General features: G+C 42.6%; 1 protein-coding gene across 3 annotated transcripts in view; it reads right to left on the reverse strand.

The window, feature by feature from the left end:
* Nucleotides 1-17,500, reverse strand: part of LOC128703908 (pleckstrin homology domain-containing family G member 1-like) — a 530,324-nt gene that overhangs the window by 317,984 nt on the left and 194,840 nt on the right. Inside the window, exon 1 of one of the 3 annotated variants that reach the window (XM_070104854.1) lies at nucleotides 7,790-8,898. The exons of the other annotated variants lie outside the window; for them this stretch is intronic. The gene's annotated coding sequence lies outside the window, so the exon portion shown is untranslated. Of the gene's footprint in view, nucleotides 1-7,789; nucleotides 8,899-17,500 lie in introns of those variants that run through there. 3 annotated transcript variants of the gene reach the window in all.

Genomic DNA, 17,500 nt, shown 5'->3' on the forward strand with positions numbered 1-17,500 from the left:
CCACTGGAGTTAAAGATCCTGTCTTATCCTGGCTTGTTAAAGCCACTGGTGTTAAAGATCCAGGGTTATCCTTGCTTATCCTGGCCTGTTAAACCCACTGGTGTTAAAGATCCAGAGTTATCCTGGCTTGTTAAAGCCACTGGAGTTAAAGATCCAGGGCTAGCCTGGCTTATCCTGGCTTGTTAAGCCCACTAGTGTTGAAGATCCAGGGTTATCCTGGCTTGTTAAAGCCACTGGTATTAAAGATCCAGGGTTAGCCTGGCTTATCCTGGCTTGTTAAACCCACTGGTGTTAAAGATCCAGGGTTAGCCTGGCATATCCTGGCTTGTTAAACCCACTGGTGTTAAAGATCCAGGGTTATCCTGGCTTGTTAAAGCCACTGGAGTTAAAGACCCAGGGTTAGCCTGGCTTATCCTGGCTTGTTAAACCCACTGGTGTTAAAGATCCAGGGTTATCTTGGCTTGTTAAACCCACTGGTGTTAAAGATCCAGAGTTATCCTGGCTTGTTAAACCCACTGGTGTTAAAGATCCAGTGTTAGCCTGGCTTGCTAAACCCACTGGTGTTAAAGATCCAGTGTTAGCCTGGCTTATCCTGGCTTGTTAAACCCACTGGTGTTAAAGATCCAGTGTTAGCCTGGCTTGCTAAACCCACTGGTGTTAAAGATCCAGTGTTAGCCTGGCTTATCCTGGCTTGTTAAACCCACTGGTGTTAAAGATCCAGTGTTAGCCTGGCTTGCTAAACCCACTGGTGTTAAAGATCCAGTGTTAGCCTGGCTTATCCTGGCTTGTTAAACCCACTGGTGTTAAAGATAAAGTGTCAGCCTGGCTTGCTAAACCCACTGGTGTTAAAGATCCAGTGTTAGCCTGGCTTATCCTGGCTTGTTAAACCCACTGGTGTTAAAGATCCAGTGTTAGCCTGGCTTATCCTGACTTGTTAAACCCACTGGTGTTAAAGATCCAGGGCTATCCTGGCTTGTTAAACCCACTGGTGTTAAAGATCCAGTGTTAGCCTGGCTTATCCTGGCTTGTTAAACCCACTGGTGTTAAAGATCCAGGGTTATCCTGGCTTGCTAAACCCACTGGTGTTAAAGATCCAGTGTTAGCCTGGCTTATCCTGGCTTGTTAAACCCACTGGTGTTAAAGATCCAAGGTTATCCTGGCTTGCTAAACCCACTGGTGTTAAAGATCCAGTGTTAGCCTGGCTTATCCTGACTTGTTAAACCCACTGGTGTTAAAGATCCAGGGCTATCCTGGCTTGTTAAACCCACTGGTGTTAAAGATCCAGTGTTAGCCTGGCTTATCCTGGCTTGTTAAACCCACTGGTGTTAAAGATCCAAGGTTATCCTGGCTTGCTAAACCCACTGGTGTTAAAGATCCAGTGTTAGCCTGGCTTATCCTGGCTTGTTAAACCCACTGGAGTTAAAGATACAAATATCTTCTGCTTATCCTTCTCCAGTGGGAGAATCTTAGCAAAACTTCCCATCAAGTGCCACTTATATTTGTGTATTGTTCCGCACTGCTTTTAAAGTGGATATCTACTAGTATCTATATGACCAGTAACTATCTACTAGTATCTATATCACCAGTAACTATCTACTAGTATCTATATGACCAGTAACTATCTACTAGTATCTATATCACCAGTAACTATCTACTAGTATCTATATCACCAGTAACTATCTACTAGTATCTATATGACCAGTAACTATCTACTAGTATCTATACCACCAGTAACTATCTACTAGTATCTATACCACCAGTAACTATCTACTAGTATCTATACCACCAGTAACTATCTACTAGTATCTATATCACCAGTAACTATCTACTAGTATCTATATCACCAGTAACTATCTACTAGTATCTATATCACCAGTAACTATCTACTAGTATCTATACCACCAGTAACTATCTACTAGTATCTATATGACCAGTAACTATCTACTAGTATCTATATCACCAGTAACTATCTACTAGTATCTATATCACCAGTAACTATCTACTAGTATCTATATCACCAGTAACTATCTACTAGTATCTATATCACCAGTAACTATCTACTAGTATCTATATCACCAGTAACTATCTACTAGTATCTATATGACCAGTAACTATCTACTAGTATCTATATGACCAGTAACTATCTACTAGTATCTATATGACCAGTAACTATCTACTAGTATCTATACCACCAGTAACTATCTACTAGTATCTATATCACCAGTAACTATCTACTAGTATCTATATCACCAGTAACTATCTACTAGTATCTATATCACCAGTAACTATCTACTAGTATCTATACCACCAGTAACTATCTACTAGTATCTATATCACCAGTAACTATCTACTAGTATCTATATCACCAGTAACTATCTACTAGTATCTATACCACCAGTAACTATCTACTAGTATCTATATCACCAGTAACTATCTACTAGTATCTATACCACCAGTAACTATCTACTAGTATCTATATGACCAGTAACTATCTACTAGTATCTATATCACCAGTAACTATCTACTAGTATCTATATCACCAGTAACTATCTACTAGTATCTATATCACCAGTAACTATCTACTAGTATCTATATCACCAGTAACTATCTACTAGTATCTATATCACCAGTAACTATCTACTAGTATCTATATCACCAGTAACTATCTACTAGTATCTATATCACCAGTAACTATCTACTAGTATCTATATCACCAGTAACTATCTACTAGTATCTATATCACCAGTAACTATCTACTAGTATCTATATCACCAGTAACTATCTACTAGTATCTATATGACCAGTAACTATCTACTAGTATCTATACCACCAGTAACTATCTACTAGTATCTATACCACCAGTAACTATCTACTAGTATCTATACCACCAGTAACTATCTACTAGTATCTATATCACCAGTAACTATCTACTAGTATCTATATCACCAGTAACTATCTACTAGTATCTATATCACCAGTAACTATCTACTAGTATCTATACCACCAGTAACTATCTACTAGTATCTATATCACCAGTAACTATCTACTAGTATCTATATCACCAGTAACTATCTACTAGTATCTATATCACCAGTAACTATCTACTAGTATCTATATGACCAGTAACTATCTACTAGTATCTATATGACCAGTAACTATCTACTAGTATCTATATGACCAGTAACTATCTACTAGTATCTATACCACCAGTAACTATCTACTAGTATCTATATCACCAGTAACTATCTACTAGTATCTATATCACCAGTAACTATCTACTAGTATCTATATCACCAGTAACTATCTACTAGTATCTATATCACCAGTAACTATCTACTAGTATCTATATCACCAGTAACTATCTACTAGTATCTATACCACCAGTAACTATCTACTAGTATCTATATCACCAGTAACTATCTACTAGTATCTATATCACCAGTAACTATCTACTAGTATCTATATCACCAGTAACTATCTACTAGTATCTATATCACCAGTAACTATCTACTAGTATCTATACCACCAGTAACTATCTACTAGTATCTATATCACCAGTAACTATCTACTAGTATCTATTTGACCATTGTCGATATCTACTAGTATCTATACCACCAGTAACTATCTACTAGTATCTATATCACCAGTAACTATCTACTAGTATCTATATCACCAGTAACTATCTACTAGTATCTATACCACCAGTAACTATCTACTAGTATCTATATCACCAGTAACTATCTACTAGTATCTATATCACCAGTAACTATCTACTAGTATCTATACCACCAGTAACTATCTACTAGTATCTATATCACCAGTAACTATCTACTAGTATCTATACCACCAGTAACTATCTACTAGTATCTATATGACCAGTAACTATCTACTAGTATCTATATCACCAGTAACTATCTACTAGTATCTATATCACCAGTAACTATCTACTAGTATCTATATCACCAGTAACTATCTACTAGTATCTATATCACCAGTAACTATCTACTAGTATCTATATCACCAGTAACTATCTACTAGTATCTATATCACCAGTAACTATCTACTAGTATCTATATCACCAGTAACTATCTACTAGTATCTATATCACCAGTAACTATCTACTAGTATCTATATCACCAGTAACTATCTACTAGTATCTATATCACCAGTAACTATCTACTAGTATCTATATGACCAGTAACTATCTACTAGTATCTATACCACCAGTAACTATCTACTAGTATCTATACCACCAGTAACTATCTACTAGTATCTATACCACCAGTAACTATCTACTAGTATCTATATCACCAGTAACTATCTACTAGTATCTATATCACCAGTAACTATCTACTAGTATCTATATCACCAGTAACTATCTACTAGTATCTATATCACCAGTAACTATCTACTAGTATCTATATCACCAGTAACTATCTACTAGTATCTATATCACCAGTAACTATCTACTAGTATCTATATCACCAGTAACTATCTACTAGTATCTATATCACCAGTAACTATCTACTAGTATCTATATCACCAGTAACTATCTACTAGTATCTATATCACCAGTAACTATCTACTAGTATCTATTTGACCATTGTCGATATCTACTAGTATCTATACCACCAGTAACTATCTACTAGTATCTATATCACCAGTAACTATCTACTAGTATCTATATCACCAGTAACTATCTACTAGTATCTATATCACCAGTAACTATCTACTAGTATCTATATCACCAGTAACTATCTACTAGTATCTATACCACCAGTAACTATCTACTAGTATCTATATCACCAGTAACTATCTACTAGTATCTATATGACCAGTAACTATCTACTAGTATCTATATCACCAGTAACTATCTACTAGTATCTATATCACCAGTAACTATCTACTAGTATCTATATCACCAGTAACTATCTACTAGTATCTATACCACCAGTAACTATCTACTAGTATCTATATCACCAGTAACTATCTACTAGTATCTATATCACCAGTAACTATCTACTAGTATCTATATCACCAGTAACTATCTACTAGTATCTATATCACCAGTAACTATCTACTAGTATCTATATCACCAGTAACTATCTACTAGTATCTATATCACCAGTAACTATCTACTAGTATCTATACCACCAGTAACTATCTACTAGTATCTATATCACCAGTAACTATCTACTAGTATCTATATCACCAGTAACTATCTACTAGTATCTATATCACCAGTAACTATCTACTAGTATCTATATCACCAGTAACTATCTACTAGTATCTATATCACCAGTAACTATCTACTAGTATCTATATCACCAGTAACTATCTACTAGTATCTATACCACCAGTAACTATCTACTAGTATCTATATCAATGTGGATATCCGTGGAGATATTTCTCCATCAAGGGGGCTAAGTCCCCCCTACGTTCCCACACTGGCTGTGCATGTACAATCTAAGGGGGTCACGACCCCCTTAGATTGTACCTGCTACCTCACATGCTACGACGACCATGTATCTTACCATGCTAGAATATCCATGTATCCATATCCATGTGTTTGGATAAGGAAGCTATTATTCCTTAGAACCATTAAAAATTAATAGTAATGTGTAATTTGATAATATAGCTAGTGGCATTATACCCAGAGCTGATGCCTAGCTAGTGGCATTATACCCAGAGCTGATGCCTAGCTAGTGGCATTATACCCAGAGCTGATGCCTAGCTAGTGGCATTATACCCAGAGCTGATGCCTAGCTAGTGGCATTATACCCAGAGCTGATGCCTAGCTAGTGGCATTATACCCAGAGCTGATGCCTAGCTAGTGGCATTATACCCAGAGCTGATGCCTAGCTAGTGGCATTATACCCAGAGCTGATGCCTAGCTAGTGGCATTATACCCAGAGCTGATGCCTAGCTAGTGGCATTATACCCAGAGCTGATGCCTAGCTAGTGGCATTATACCCAGAGCTGATGCCTAGCTAGTGGCATTATACCCAGAGCTGATGCCTAGCTAGTGGCATTATACCCAGAGCTGATGCCTAGCTAGTGGCATTATACCCAGAGCTGATGCCTAGCTAGTGGCATTATACCCAGAGCTGATGCCTAGCTAGTGGCATTATACCCAGAGCTGATGCCTAGCTAGTGGCATTATACCCAGAGCTGTTGCCTAGCTAGTGGCATTATACCCAGAGCTGTTGCCTAGCTAGTGGCATTATACCCAGAGCTGATGCCTAGCTAGTGGCATTATACCCAGAGCTGATGCCTAGCTAGTGGCATTATACCCAGAGCTGATGCCTAGCTAGTGGCATTATACCCAGAGCTGATGCCTAGCTAGTGGCATTATACCCAGAGCTGATGCCTAGCTAGTGGCATTATACCCAGAGCTGATGCCTAGCTAGTGGCATTATACCCAGAGCTGTTGCCTAGCTAGTGGCATTATACCCAGAGCTGATGCCTAGCTAGTGGCATTATACCCAGAGCTGTTGCCTAGCTAGTGGCATTATACCCAGAGCTGTTGCCTAGCTAGTGGCATTATACCCAATAAACTGCACCTTGGACTCAAGGAATCCACACCCTGTGATTCAGTTGTCAGAGCTGGTGCCTACCTCCCAGACATTGTGTCAGCAAACAACCAACTGTAAATTGATGTGGTGGGGGTTTCTCAAGCCAGAATGCAATTACAATAAATGAAATGACCAGTGACAGTGGAGCGAGTGACAAGTCTCGCCAGTGAAGACACGCCGTGTTGAAATGTGTGTAGTTTGTATAACTCAAGTCGTGAATTAACAACCTCCAGAAGCTGTGGAAGAGATGCCACAAATACATAACTCTCCTATGCCCACGAGTGCCAGAAACTCTCCTTCCATGAGTGCCAGAAACTCTTCCAGCCATGATTAACACAGACATAATACCGTTGACTAGCGAATCTCGTGAACAAGTGATGGCAGTTCAAGTAACATTGAAACAATTCAAAATAAACATCAAATATTAAATACATGTATACTTACTGAACAATAACACTATCCCCGTGTTACTGAACAATTTTTCAGCATAACAGGAAAAAAACAGAGTGGACTCATCCTACCTTTAATCGATACTGGCTTCAACAACAGCGTAACGTCAAGGGCTGCCTCTGCAGTGAGTCAGGTAAGTCACTATGTCTACCAACATCAAGGGCTGCCTCTGCAGTGAGTCAGGTAAGTCACTATGTCTACCAACATCAAGGGCTGCCTCTGCAGTGAGTCAGGTAAGTCACTATGTCTACCAACATCAAGGGCTGCCTCTACAGTGAGTCAGGTAAGTCACTATGTCTACCAACATCAAGGGCTGCCTCTACAGTGAGTCAGGTAAGTCACTATGTCTACCAACATCAAGGGCTGCCTCTACAGTGAGTCAGGTAAGTCACTATGTCTACCAACATCAAGGGCTGCCTCTACAGTGAGTCAGTTAAGTCACTGTCTACCAACATCAACTGCAGTACCTTGAGTTAGGTGTTAGTCGAGTAGGACTACCATTGAAACATTACCCAAACACAGGTATGAGATGTGATGTCACCTAGTATCACTTGCACATGTTGTAACATGCCAGGAGAGCATCAGGTTACCTAACATCTGTCAGGAACAGGACCAGTGTTTCCTGACGTGGGTCTTAGTCATGTGATGACCCACAGCTGTTGGTCATCTGACCGAGGCCTTCCGCTGGCTTATCCCTCCACGACTTTAAATATTATGGTTATTCTATCCATTTCATCTTCAGGCGAGTGTGCTAACAACTGTACCTTGTTATTACAGTCCAGTCTGAACTAAGATACCAGACTCTCCCATACCAGCGGCTGCTGGGGTTCTGCGATGTGCAGGAGATGAGAACCTTAACACCAACAGTAGCCGTTCATGTATTTAACCATATATATACAACTGGAATTGCCCACAAGTATCTATATCACCACTGGGGCTATCCACAAGTATCTATATCACCACTGGGGCTATCCACAAGTAACTATATCATCACTGTGGTTATCCACAAATATCTATATCACCACTGGGGCTATCCACAAGTAACTATATCATCACTGTGGTTATCCACAAATATCTATATCACCACTGGGGCTATCCACAAGTAACTATATCATCACTGTGGTTATCCACAAATATCTATATCACCACTGGGGCTATCCACAAGTAACTATATCATCACTGTGGTTATCCACAAATATCTATATCACCACTGGGGCTATCCACAAGTAACTATATCATCACTGTGGTTATCCACAAGTATCTCTATCACCACTGGGGCTATCCACAAGCAACTATATCATCACTGGTTATCCACAAGTATCTTTATCACCACTGGGGCTATCCACAAGTAACTATATCATCACTGGTTATCCACAAGTATCTTTATCACCACTGGGGCTATCCACAAGTAACTATATCATCACTGGTTATCCACAAGTATCTTTATCACCACTGGGGCTATCCACAAGTAACTATATCATCACTGTGGTTATCCAAGAGTATCTATACATCACTGCAGATTTACAAAAGTATCTTTATCACTACTGGGTTATCCACAAGTATCTATTTCACCATTGGGGTTATCCACAAGTATCTATATCACCACTGGGGTTATCCACAAGTATCTGTATCACCAGTGGAGTTATCCACAAGTATCTATATCACCTCTGGGGTTATCCACAAGTAACTATATCACCACTGTGGTTAACCACAAGTATCTATATCACCAATGGAGTTATCCGCAAGTATCTATATCACCACTGGAGTTATCCGCAAGTATCTACATCACTGGGGTTATCCACAGAGCTTACGGAGGTGGTAAGTAGATACTGGTGGAGGAGGTAAGTAGGTACTGGTGGAGGTGGTAAGTAGGTACTAGTGAAGAAGGTGCTGGAGTAAGTGGTGTGCTCCTGGGCAGGTGACTATGACTACTGTGGAGGTGGTGAAGCAAGAACCCACCTTACAGACCCACCCACCCACCCACCCACCTTACCCAGACATCCACCCACCACCCATCTTACCCAGGCACCCACCCACCAACCACCCACATTACCCAGACACACACCCACCCACCTCCAGGATCATGCTACCCAGTACCCACCCACCCATCGAGTAATAACCCACCTAGCCAGTACCCACCCACCCAGTAACAACCCACCTAGCCAGTACCCACCCACCCAGTACTAACCTACCATACCTCACACCTACTGTCTCTGTTCACCTAGCAGTAAGTAGGTACCTGGGTGTTAGTTACCTTACACATGCTGTCAGTGCTCACCTAGCAGTAAGTAGGTACCTGGGTGTTACTTACCTTACACATGCTGTCACTGTTCACCTAGCAGTAAGTAGGTACCTGGGTGTTAGTTACCTTACACATGTTGTCCCTGTTCACCTAGCAGTAAGTAGGTACCTGGGTGTTAGTTACCATACACCTGCTGTTAGTGTTCACCTAGCAGTAAGTAGGTACCTGGGTGTTAGTTACCTTACACATGCTGTCACTGTTCACCTACCAGTAAGTAGGTACCTGGGTGTTAGTTACCATACACCTGCTGTAAGTGTTCACCTAGCAGTAAGTAGGTACCTGGGTGTTAGTTACCTTACACCTGCTGTCAGTGTTCACCTAGCAGTAGGTAGGTACCTGGGTGTTAATTACACCTGCTGTCAGTGTTCACCTAGCAGTCAGTAGGTACCTGGGTGTTAGTTACACCTGCTGTCAGTGTTCACCTAGCAGTAAGTAGGTACCTGGGTGTTAGTTACACCTGCTGTCAGTGTTCACCTAGCAGTCAGTAGGTACCTGGGTGTTAGTTACACCTGCTGTCAGTGTTCACCTAGCAGTAAGTAGGTACCTGGGTGTTAGTTACACCTGCTGTCAGTGTTCACCTAGCAGTAAGTAGGTACCTGGGTGTTAGTTACACCTGCTGTCAGTGTTCACCTAGCAGTAAGTAAGTACCTGGGTGTTAGTTACACCTGCTGTCAGTGTTCACCTAGCAGTCAGTAGGTACCTGGGTGTTAGTTACACCTGCTGTCAGTGTTCACCTAGCAGTCAGTAGGTACCTGGGTGTTAGTTACACCTGCTGTCAGTGTTCACCTAGCAGTAAGTAGGTACCTGGGTGTTAGTTACACCTGCTGTCAGTGTTCACCTAGCAGTCAGTAGGTACCTGGGTGTTAGTGGACTGGTGTGGGTGGCATCCTGGGGGACAAAATTAACCTAAGTTGTGGGAAATGCTCTACATAACCAGGAACTTTCTATATAGTATGTCATTGTTGTGAGCTATGGTCTGTATAAGTTGTACCATCTACTGGTAGAAATAATAATAATTATTATTATTATTATTATTAAGTCAGTTCCTGCTCAGCCGGGCTGTGATTGGTATTATGGAGTGCGTGTGACCAGCAGTAACAGCCTGGCTGATCAGGTCTTGATCCACCAAGCTTGCTCAAGCAGTGCCAGGAGGTGTGACTCGACCACTGGCAAAGATATGTAAGTGAGGACACACCAAGCAGCAGCGGCAGCTGCGGCGGCTGCGGCAGCGGCGGCAGCGGCGGCAGCGGCGGCAGCGGCGGCTGTGGCGCCGCCGTTGACTCAAGATATACTCTGTTAAAGACATCAGGAGTGCGTTCACTCACACTAAGACACTCTCTACCTTCACTTCTACACCAGTAACATTGATGCTACTGGTAACCTGGAACCTTAATAAACGTTATGCACTCTGGCAGTAGCTTGGCAGACACCAGCCACCCAGGAATGTAACTATCGAACAGAGTAAGACAGGTGGCAGTCACAGCCTGGTTGATCTGCCACTTAGAAGAGGCAGTGGTCAGGTTACCACTGGCACCACTCTTAAAGTGGGCCTTAGAACTGAGAATAAAATAATCTGTAACCAAACAATAGAGGCAGCAAAGTAGTGTGAGGGACCTGGAAGTGATAATGTCCGAGGATCTCACCATCAAGGATCACAATAGTGTCACTATCATATCTGCCAGGAAAATGATAGGATAATGAGAACCTTCAAAACAAGGGATGGATAACTAGAACCTTCAAAACAAGGGATGGATAACTAGAACCTTCAAAACAAGGGATGGATAACTAGAACCTTCAAAACAAGAAATGGATAATGAGAACCTTCAAAACAAGAGATGGGTAACTAGAACCTTCAAAACAAGGGATGGATAACTAGAACCTTCAAAACAAGAAATGGATAATGAGAACCTTCAAAACAAGGGATGGGTAACTAGAACCTTCAAAACAAGGGATGGATAACTAGAACCTTCAAAACAAGGGATGGATAATGAGAACCTTCAAAACAAGGGATGGATAATGAGAACCTTCAAAACAAGGGATGGATAATGAGAGCCTTCAAAACAAGGGATGGGTAACTAGAACCTTCAAAACAAGGGATGGATAACTAGAACCTTCAAAACAAGGGATGGATAACTAGAACCTTCAAAACAAGGGATGGATAATGAGAACCTTCAAAACAAGGGATGGATAATGAGAACCTTCAAAACAAGGGATGGGTAACTAGGCTGGAACATTACTGTACACTAACAGCAACATTCAAGGCAGGTGAAATACAGACCAGGAGAATGTGCAGAGAACCTTCACTGCTCGTATAAGCACAGTCAAGAACGTTAATTAATGAGAATAATTGAAGTTCCTCGACCTGTACTCCCTGGAGCACAGGCGAGAAAGATACATCATAATTTACCCTTAGAAAATCCTAGAGGGACTGGTCCCAATTCTGCACACAGAAATCGATCTCAAAGAAAGCAAAAGACTGAGCAGGCGGTGCAACATCCTCCCGATGAAAAGCAGGGGCGTTGTGAGTATACTGAGACAGCACAATAAGTGTCAGGGGCCCAAGACTGTTCAACTGCCTCCCAGCATACATAAGGGGGATTACCAGTAATCCCCTGGTTGTCTTCAAGACTCCTGGCTGTCTTCAAGACCCCAGGTTGTCTTCAAGACCCCTGGTTGTCTTCAAGATCCCTGGTTGTCTTCAAGATCCCTGGTTGTCTTCAAGACTCCTGGTTGTCTTCAAGATCCCTGGTTGTCTTCAAGACCCCTGGCTGTCTTCAAGACCCCTGGCTGTCTTCAAGACCCCTGGTTGTCTTCAAGACCCCTGGCTGTCTTCAAGACCCCTGGTTGTCTTCAAGACTCCTGGTTGTCTTCAAGACCCCTGGCTGTCTTCAAGACCCCTGGTTGTCTTCAAGACCCCTGGTTGTCTTCAAGACCCCTGGCTGTCTTCAAGACCCCTGGTTGTCTTCAAGACCCCTGGTTGTCTTCAAGACCCCTGGCTGTCTTCAAGACCCCTGGCTGTCTTCAAGACCCCTGGTTGTCTTCAACACCCCTGGTTGTCTTCAACACCCCAGGTTGTCTTCAAGACTCCTGGCTGTCTTCAAGACCCCTGGTTGTCTTCAAGACTCCTGGCTGTCTTCAAGACTCCTGGCTGTCTTCAAGACTCCTGGCTGTCTTCAAGACCCCTGGCTGTCTTCAAGACCCCTGGTTGTCTTCAAGACTCCTGGCTGTCTTCAAGACTCCTGGCTGTCTTCAAGACCCCTGGTTGTCTTCAAGACTCTTGGCTGTCTTCAAGACTCCTGGTTGTCTTCAAATCCCCTGGTTGTCTTCAAGACTCCTGGTTGTCTTCAAGACCCCTGGTTGTCTTCAAGACTCCTAGTTGTCTTCAAGACCCCTGGTTATCTTCAAGACTCCTGGTTGTCTTCAAGATCCCTGGTTGCCTTCAAGACCGCTGGTTATCTTCAAAACCATTGGTTGTCTTCAAGACCCCTGGCTGTCTTCAAGACTCCTAGTTGTCTTCAAGACCCCTGGTTATCTTCAAGACCCCTGGTTATATTCAAGACTCCTAGTTGTCTTCAAGACCCCTGGTTGTCTTCAAGACTCCTGGTTGTCTTCAAGACCCCTGGTTGTCTTCAAGACTCCTAATGTTCTTCAAGACCCCTGGCTGTCTTCAAGACTCCTGGTTGTCTTCAAGACCCCTGGTTGTCTTCAAGACCCCTGGTTATCTTCAAGACTCCTAGTTGTCTTCAAGACCCCTGGTTATCTTCAAGACCCCTGGTTATCTTCAAGACCCCTGGTTGTCTTCAAGACCCCTGGTTGTCTTCAAGACTCCTAGTTGTCTTCAAGACCCCTGGTTATCTTCAAGACTCCTGGTTGTCTTCAAGATCCCTGGTTGCCTTCAAGACCCCTGGTTGTCTTCAAGACCCCTGGTTGTCTTCAAGACTCCTAGTTGTCTTCAAGACCCCTGGTTGTCTTCAAGATTCCTGGTTGTCTTCAAGACCCCTGGTTGTCTTCAAGACTCCTGGTTGTCTTCAAGACATCTGGTTGTCTTCAAGACTCCTGGTTGTCTTCAAGACCCCTGGTTGTCTTCAAGACTCCTAAAGTTCTTCAAGACCCCTGGCTGTCTTCAAGACTCCTGGTTGTCTTCAAGACCCCTGGTTGTCTTCAAGACCCCTGGTTATCTTCAAGACTCCTAGTTGTCTTCAAGACCCCTGGTTATCTTCAAGACCCCTGGTTATCTTCAAGACCCCTGGTTGTCTTCAAGACCCCTGGTTGTCTTCAAGACTCCTAGTTGTCTTCAAGACCCCTGGTTGTCTTCAAGACCCCTGGTTGTCTTCAAGACTCCTAGTTGTCTTCAAGACCCCTGGTTATCTTCAAGACCCCTGGTTGTCTTCAAGTCCCCTGGTTGTCTTCAAGACCCCTGGTTGTCTTCAAGACCCCCGGCTGTCTTCAAGACCCCTGGTTGTCTTCAAGACCCCTGGTTGTCTTCAAGACCCCTGGTTGTCTTCAAGACCCCTGGTTGTCTTCAAGACCCCGGCTGTCTTCAAGACCCCTGGTTGTCTTCAAGACCCCTGGTTGTCTTCAAGACTCCTAGCTGTCTTCAAGACCCCAGGTTATCTTCAAGACTCCTGGTTGTCTTCAAGATCCCTGGCTGTCTTCAAGACCCCTGGCTGTCTTCAAGACCCCTGGTTGTCTTCAAGACTCCTAGTTGTCTTCAAGACCCCTGGTTGTCTTCAAGACTCCTGGTTGTCTTCAAGACCCCTGGTTGTCTTCAAGACCCCTGGTTGTCTTCAAGACCCCTGGTTATCTTCAAGACTCCTGGTTGTCTTCAAGATCCCTGGTTGTCTTCAAGACCCCTGGCTGTCTTCAAGACCCCTGGTTGTCTTCAAGACCCCTGGTTGTCTTCAAGACTCCTGGTTGTGAGATAAGACACATATGCAACAGTTAGACAACTTTATTCCGAAACGTTTCGCCTACACAGTAGGCTTCTTCAGTCGAATACAGAAAGTAGGCAGGAACAGTAGAGATGTGAAGACGATGCAATCAGTCCAACACCCTTGTAGTCGTAGAATTTGAGGTTGTCAGTCCCTCGGCCTGGAGAAGTTCAGTTCCATAGTCAGGAACTATCTGAAGATCAAGCGACAGTGCGGAGACTTAAATACTGTCGGAAGGAGAGGTGAAGAGTAGTAGTAGTAGTAGTAGTAGTAGTAGTAGTAGTAGTAGTAATAGTAGTAGTAGTAGTAGTGAGAATGTAGCCACTGATAGGTCATGTCCCTCTCAGATCCCACACTTCTCACTTGAAAAGCTTGTCCAAGGTGTTTTCTGTACCAAGATGCCATGTGTTGCAGTGTCTGACAAGATGAACATCAAAATGGTATACAATACCGACAGGTTGTTAGATAAGACACATATGCAACAGTTAGACAACTTTATTCCGAAACGTTTCGCCTACACAGTAGGCTTCTTCAGTCGAATACAGAAAGTAGGCAGGAACAGTAGAGATGTGAAGACGATGCAATCAGTCCAACACCCTTGTAGTCGTAGAATTTGAGGTTGTCAGTCCCTCGGCCTGGAGAAGTTCAGTTCCAAAGTCAGGAACTATCTGAAGATCAAGCGACAGTGCGGAGACTTAAATACTGTCGGAAGGAGAGGTGAAGAGTAGTAGTAGTAGTAGTAGTAGTAGTAGTAGTAGTAGTAGTAGTAGTAATAGTAGTAGTAGTAGTAGTGAGAATGTAGCCACTGATAGGTCATGTCCCTCTCAGATCCCACACTTCTCACTTGAAAAGCTTGTCCAAGGTGTTTTCTGTACCAAGATGCCATGTGTTGCAGTGTCTGACAAGATGAACATCAAAATGGTATACAATACCGACAGGTTGTTAGATAAGACACATATGCAACAGTTAGACAACTTTATTCCGAAACGTTTCGCCTACACAGTAGGCTTCTTCAGTCGAATACAGAAAGTAGGCAGGAACAGTAGAGATGTGAAGACGATGCAATCAGTCCAACACCCTTGTAGTCGTAGAATTTGAGGTTGTCAGTCCCTCGGCCTGGAGAAGTTCAGTTCCATAGTCAGGAACTATCTGAAGATCAAGCGACAGTGCGGAGACTTAAATACTGTCGGAAGGAGAGGTGAAGAGTAGTAGTAGTAGTAGTAGTAGTAGTAGTAGTAGTAGTAGTAATAGTAGTAGTAGTAGTAGTGAGAATGTAGCCACTGATAGGTCATGTCCCTCTCAGATCCCACACTTCTCACTTGAAAAGCTTGTCCAAGGTGTTTTCTGTACCAAGATGCCATGTGTTGCAGTGTCTGACAAGATGAACATCAAAATGGTATACAATACCGACAGGTTGTTAGATAAGACACATATGCAACAGTTAGACAACTTTATTCCGAAACGTTTCGCCTACACAGTAGGCTTCTTCAGTCGAATACAGAAAGTAGGCAGGAACAGTAGAGATGTGAAGACGATGCAATCAGTCCAACACCATTGTAGTCGTAGAATTTGAGGTTGTCAGTCCCTCGGCCTGGAGAAGTTCAGTTCCATAGTCAGGAACTATCTGAAGATCAAGCGACAGTGCGGAGACTTAAATACTGTCGGAAGGAGAGGTGAAGAGTAGTAGTAGTAGTAGTAGTAGTAGTAGTAGTAGTAGTAGTAGTAGTAGTAGTAGTAATAGTAGTAGTAGTAGTAGTGAGAATGTAGCCACTGATAGGTCATGTCCCTCTCAGATCCCACACTTCTCACTTGAAAAGCTTGTCCAAGGTGTTTTCTGTACCAAGATGCCATGTGTTGCAGTGTCTGACAAGATGAACATCAAAATGGTATACAATACCGACAGGTTGTTAGATAAGACACATATGCAACAGTTAGACAACTTTATTCCGAAACGTTTCGCCTACACAGTAGGCTTCTTCAGTCGAATACAGAAAGTAGGCAGGAACAGTAGAGATGTGAAGACGATGCAATCAGTCCAACACCCTTGTAGTCGTAGAATTTGAGGTTGTCAGTCCCTCGGCCTGGAGAAGTTCAGTTCCAAAGTCAGGAACTATCTGAAGATCAAGCGACAGTGCGGAGACTTAAATACTGTCGGAAGGAGAGGTGAAGAGTAGTAGTAGTAGTAGTAGTAGTAGTAGTAGTAGTAGTAGTAGTAGTAGTAATAGTAGTAGTAGTAGTAGTGAGAATGTAGCCACTGATAGGTCATGTCCCTCTCAGATCCCACACTTCTCACTTGAAAAGCTTGTCCAAGGTGTTTTCTGTACCAAGATGCCATGTGTTGCAGTGTCTGACAAGATGAACATCAAAATGGTATACAATACCGACAGGTTGTTAGATAAGACACATATGCAACAGTTAGACAACTTTATTCCGAAACGTTTCGCCTACACAGTAGGCTTCTTCAGTCGAATACAGAAAGTAGGCAGGAACAGTAGAGATGTGAAGACGATGCAATCAGTCCAACACCCTTGAAGTCGTAGAATTTGAGGTTGTCAGTCCCTCGGCCTGGAGAAGTTCAGTTCCATAGTCAATAACTATCTGAAGATCAAGCGACAGTGCGGAGACTTAAATACTGTCGGAAGGAGAGGTGAAGAGTAGTAGTAGTAGTAGTAGTAGTAGTAGTAGTAGTAGTAGTAGTAGTAGTAGTAATAGTAGTAGTAGTAGTAGTGAGAATGTAGCCACTGATAGGTCATGTCCCTCTCAGATCCCACACTTCTCACTTGAAAAGCTTGTCCAAGGTGTTTTCTGTACCAAGATGCCATGTGTTGCAGTGTCTGACAAGATGAACATCAAAATGGTATACAATACCGACAGGTTGTTAGATAAGACACATATGCAACAGTTAGACAACTTTATTCCGAAACGTTTCGCCTACACAGTAGGCTTCTTCAGTCGAATACAGAAAGTAGGCAGGAACAGTAGAGATGTGAAGACGATGCAATCAGTCCAACACCCTTGTAGTCGTAGAATTTGAGGTTGTCAGTCCCTCGGCCTGGAGAAGTTCAGTTCCATAGTCAGGAACTATCTGAAGATCAAGCGACAGTGCGGAGACTTAAATACTGTCGGAAGGAGAGGTGAAGAGTAGTAGTAGTAGTAGTAGTAGTAGTAGTAGTAGTAGTAGTAATAGTAGTAGTAGTAGTAGTGAGAATGTAGCCACTGATAGGTCATGTCCCTCTCAGATC

The sequence above is a fragment of the Cherax quadricarinatus genome, chromosome 95, assembly GCF_038502225.1.
Source record: "Cherax quadricarinatus isolate ZL_2023a chromosome 95, ASM3850222v1, whole genome shotgun sequence".
Lineage (NCBI taxonomy): Eukaryota > Metazoa > Arthropoda > Malacostraca > Decapoda > Parastacidae > Cherax > Cherax quadricarinatus.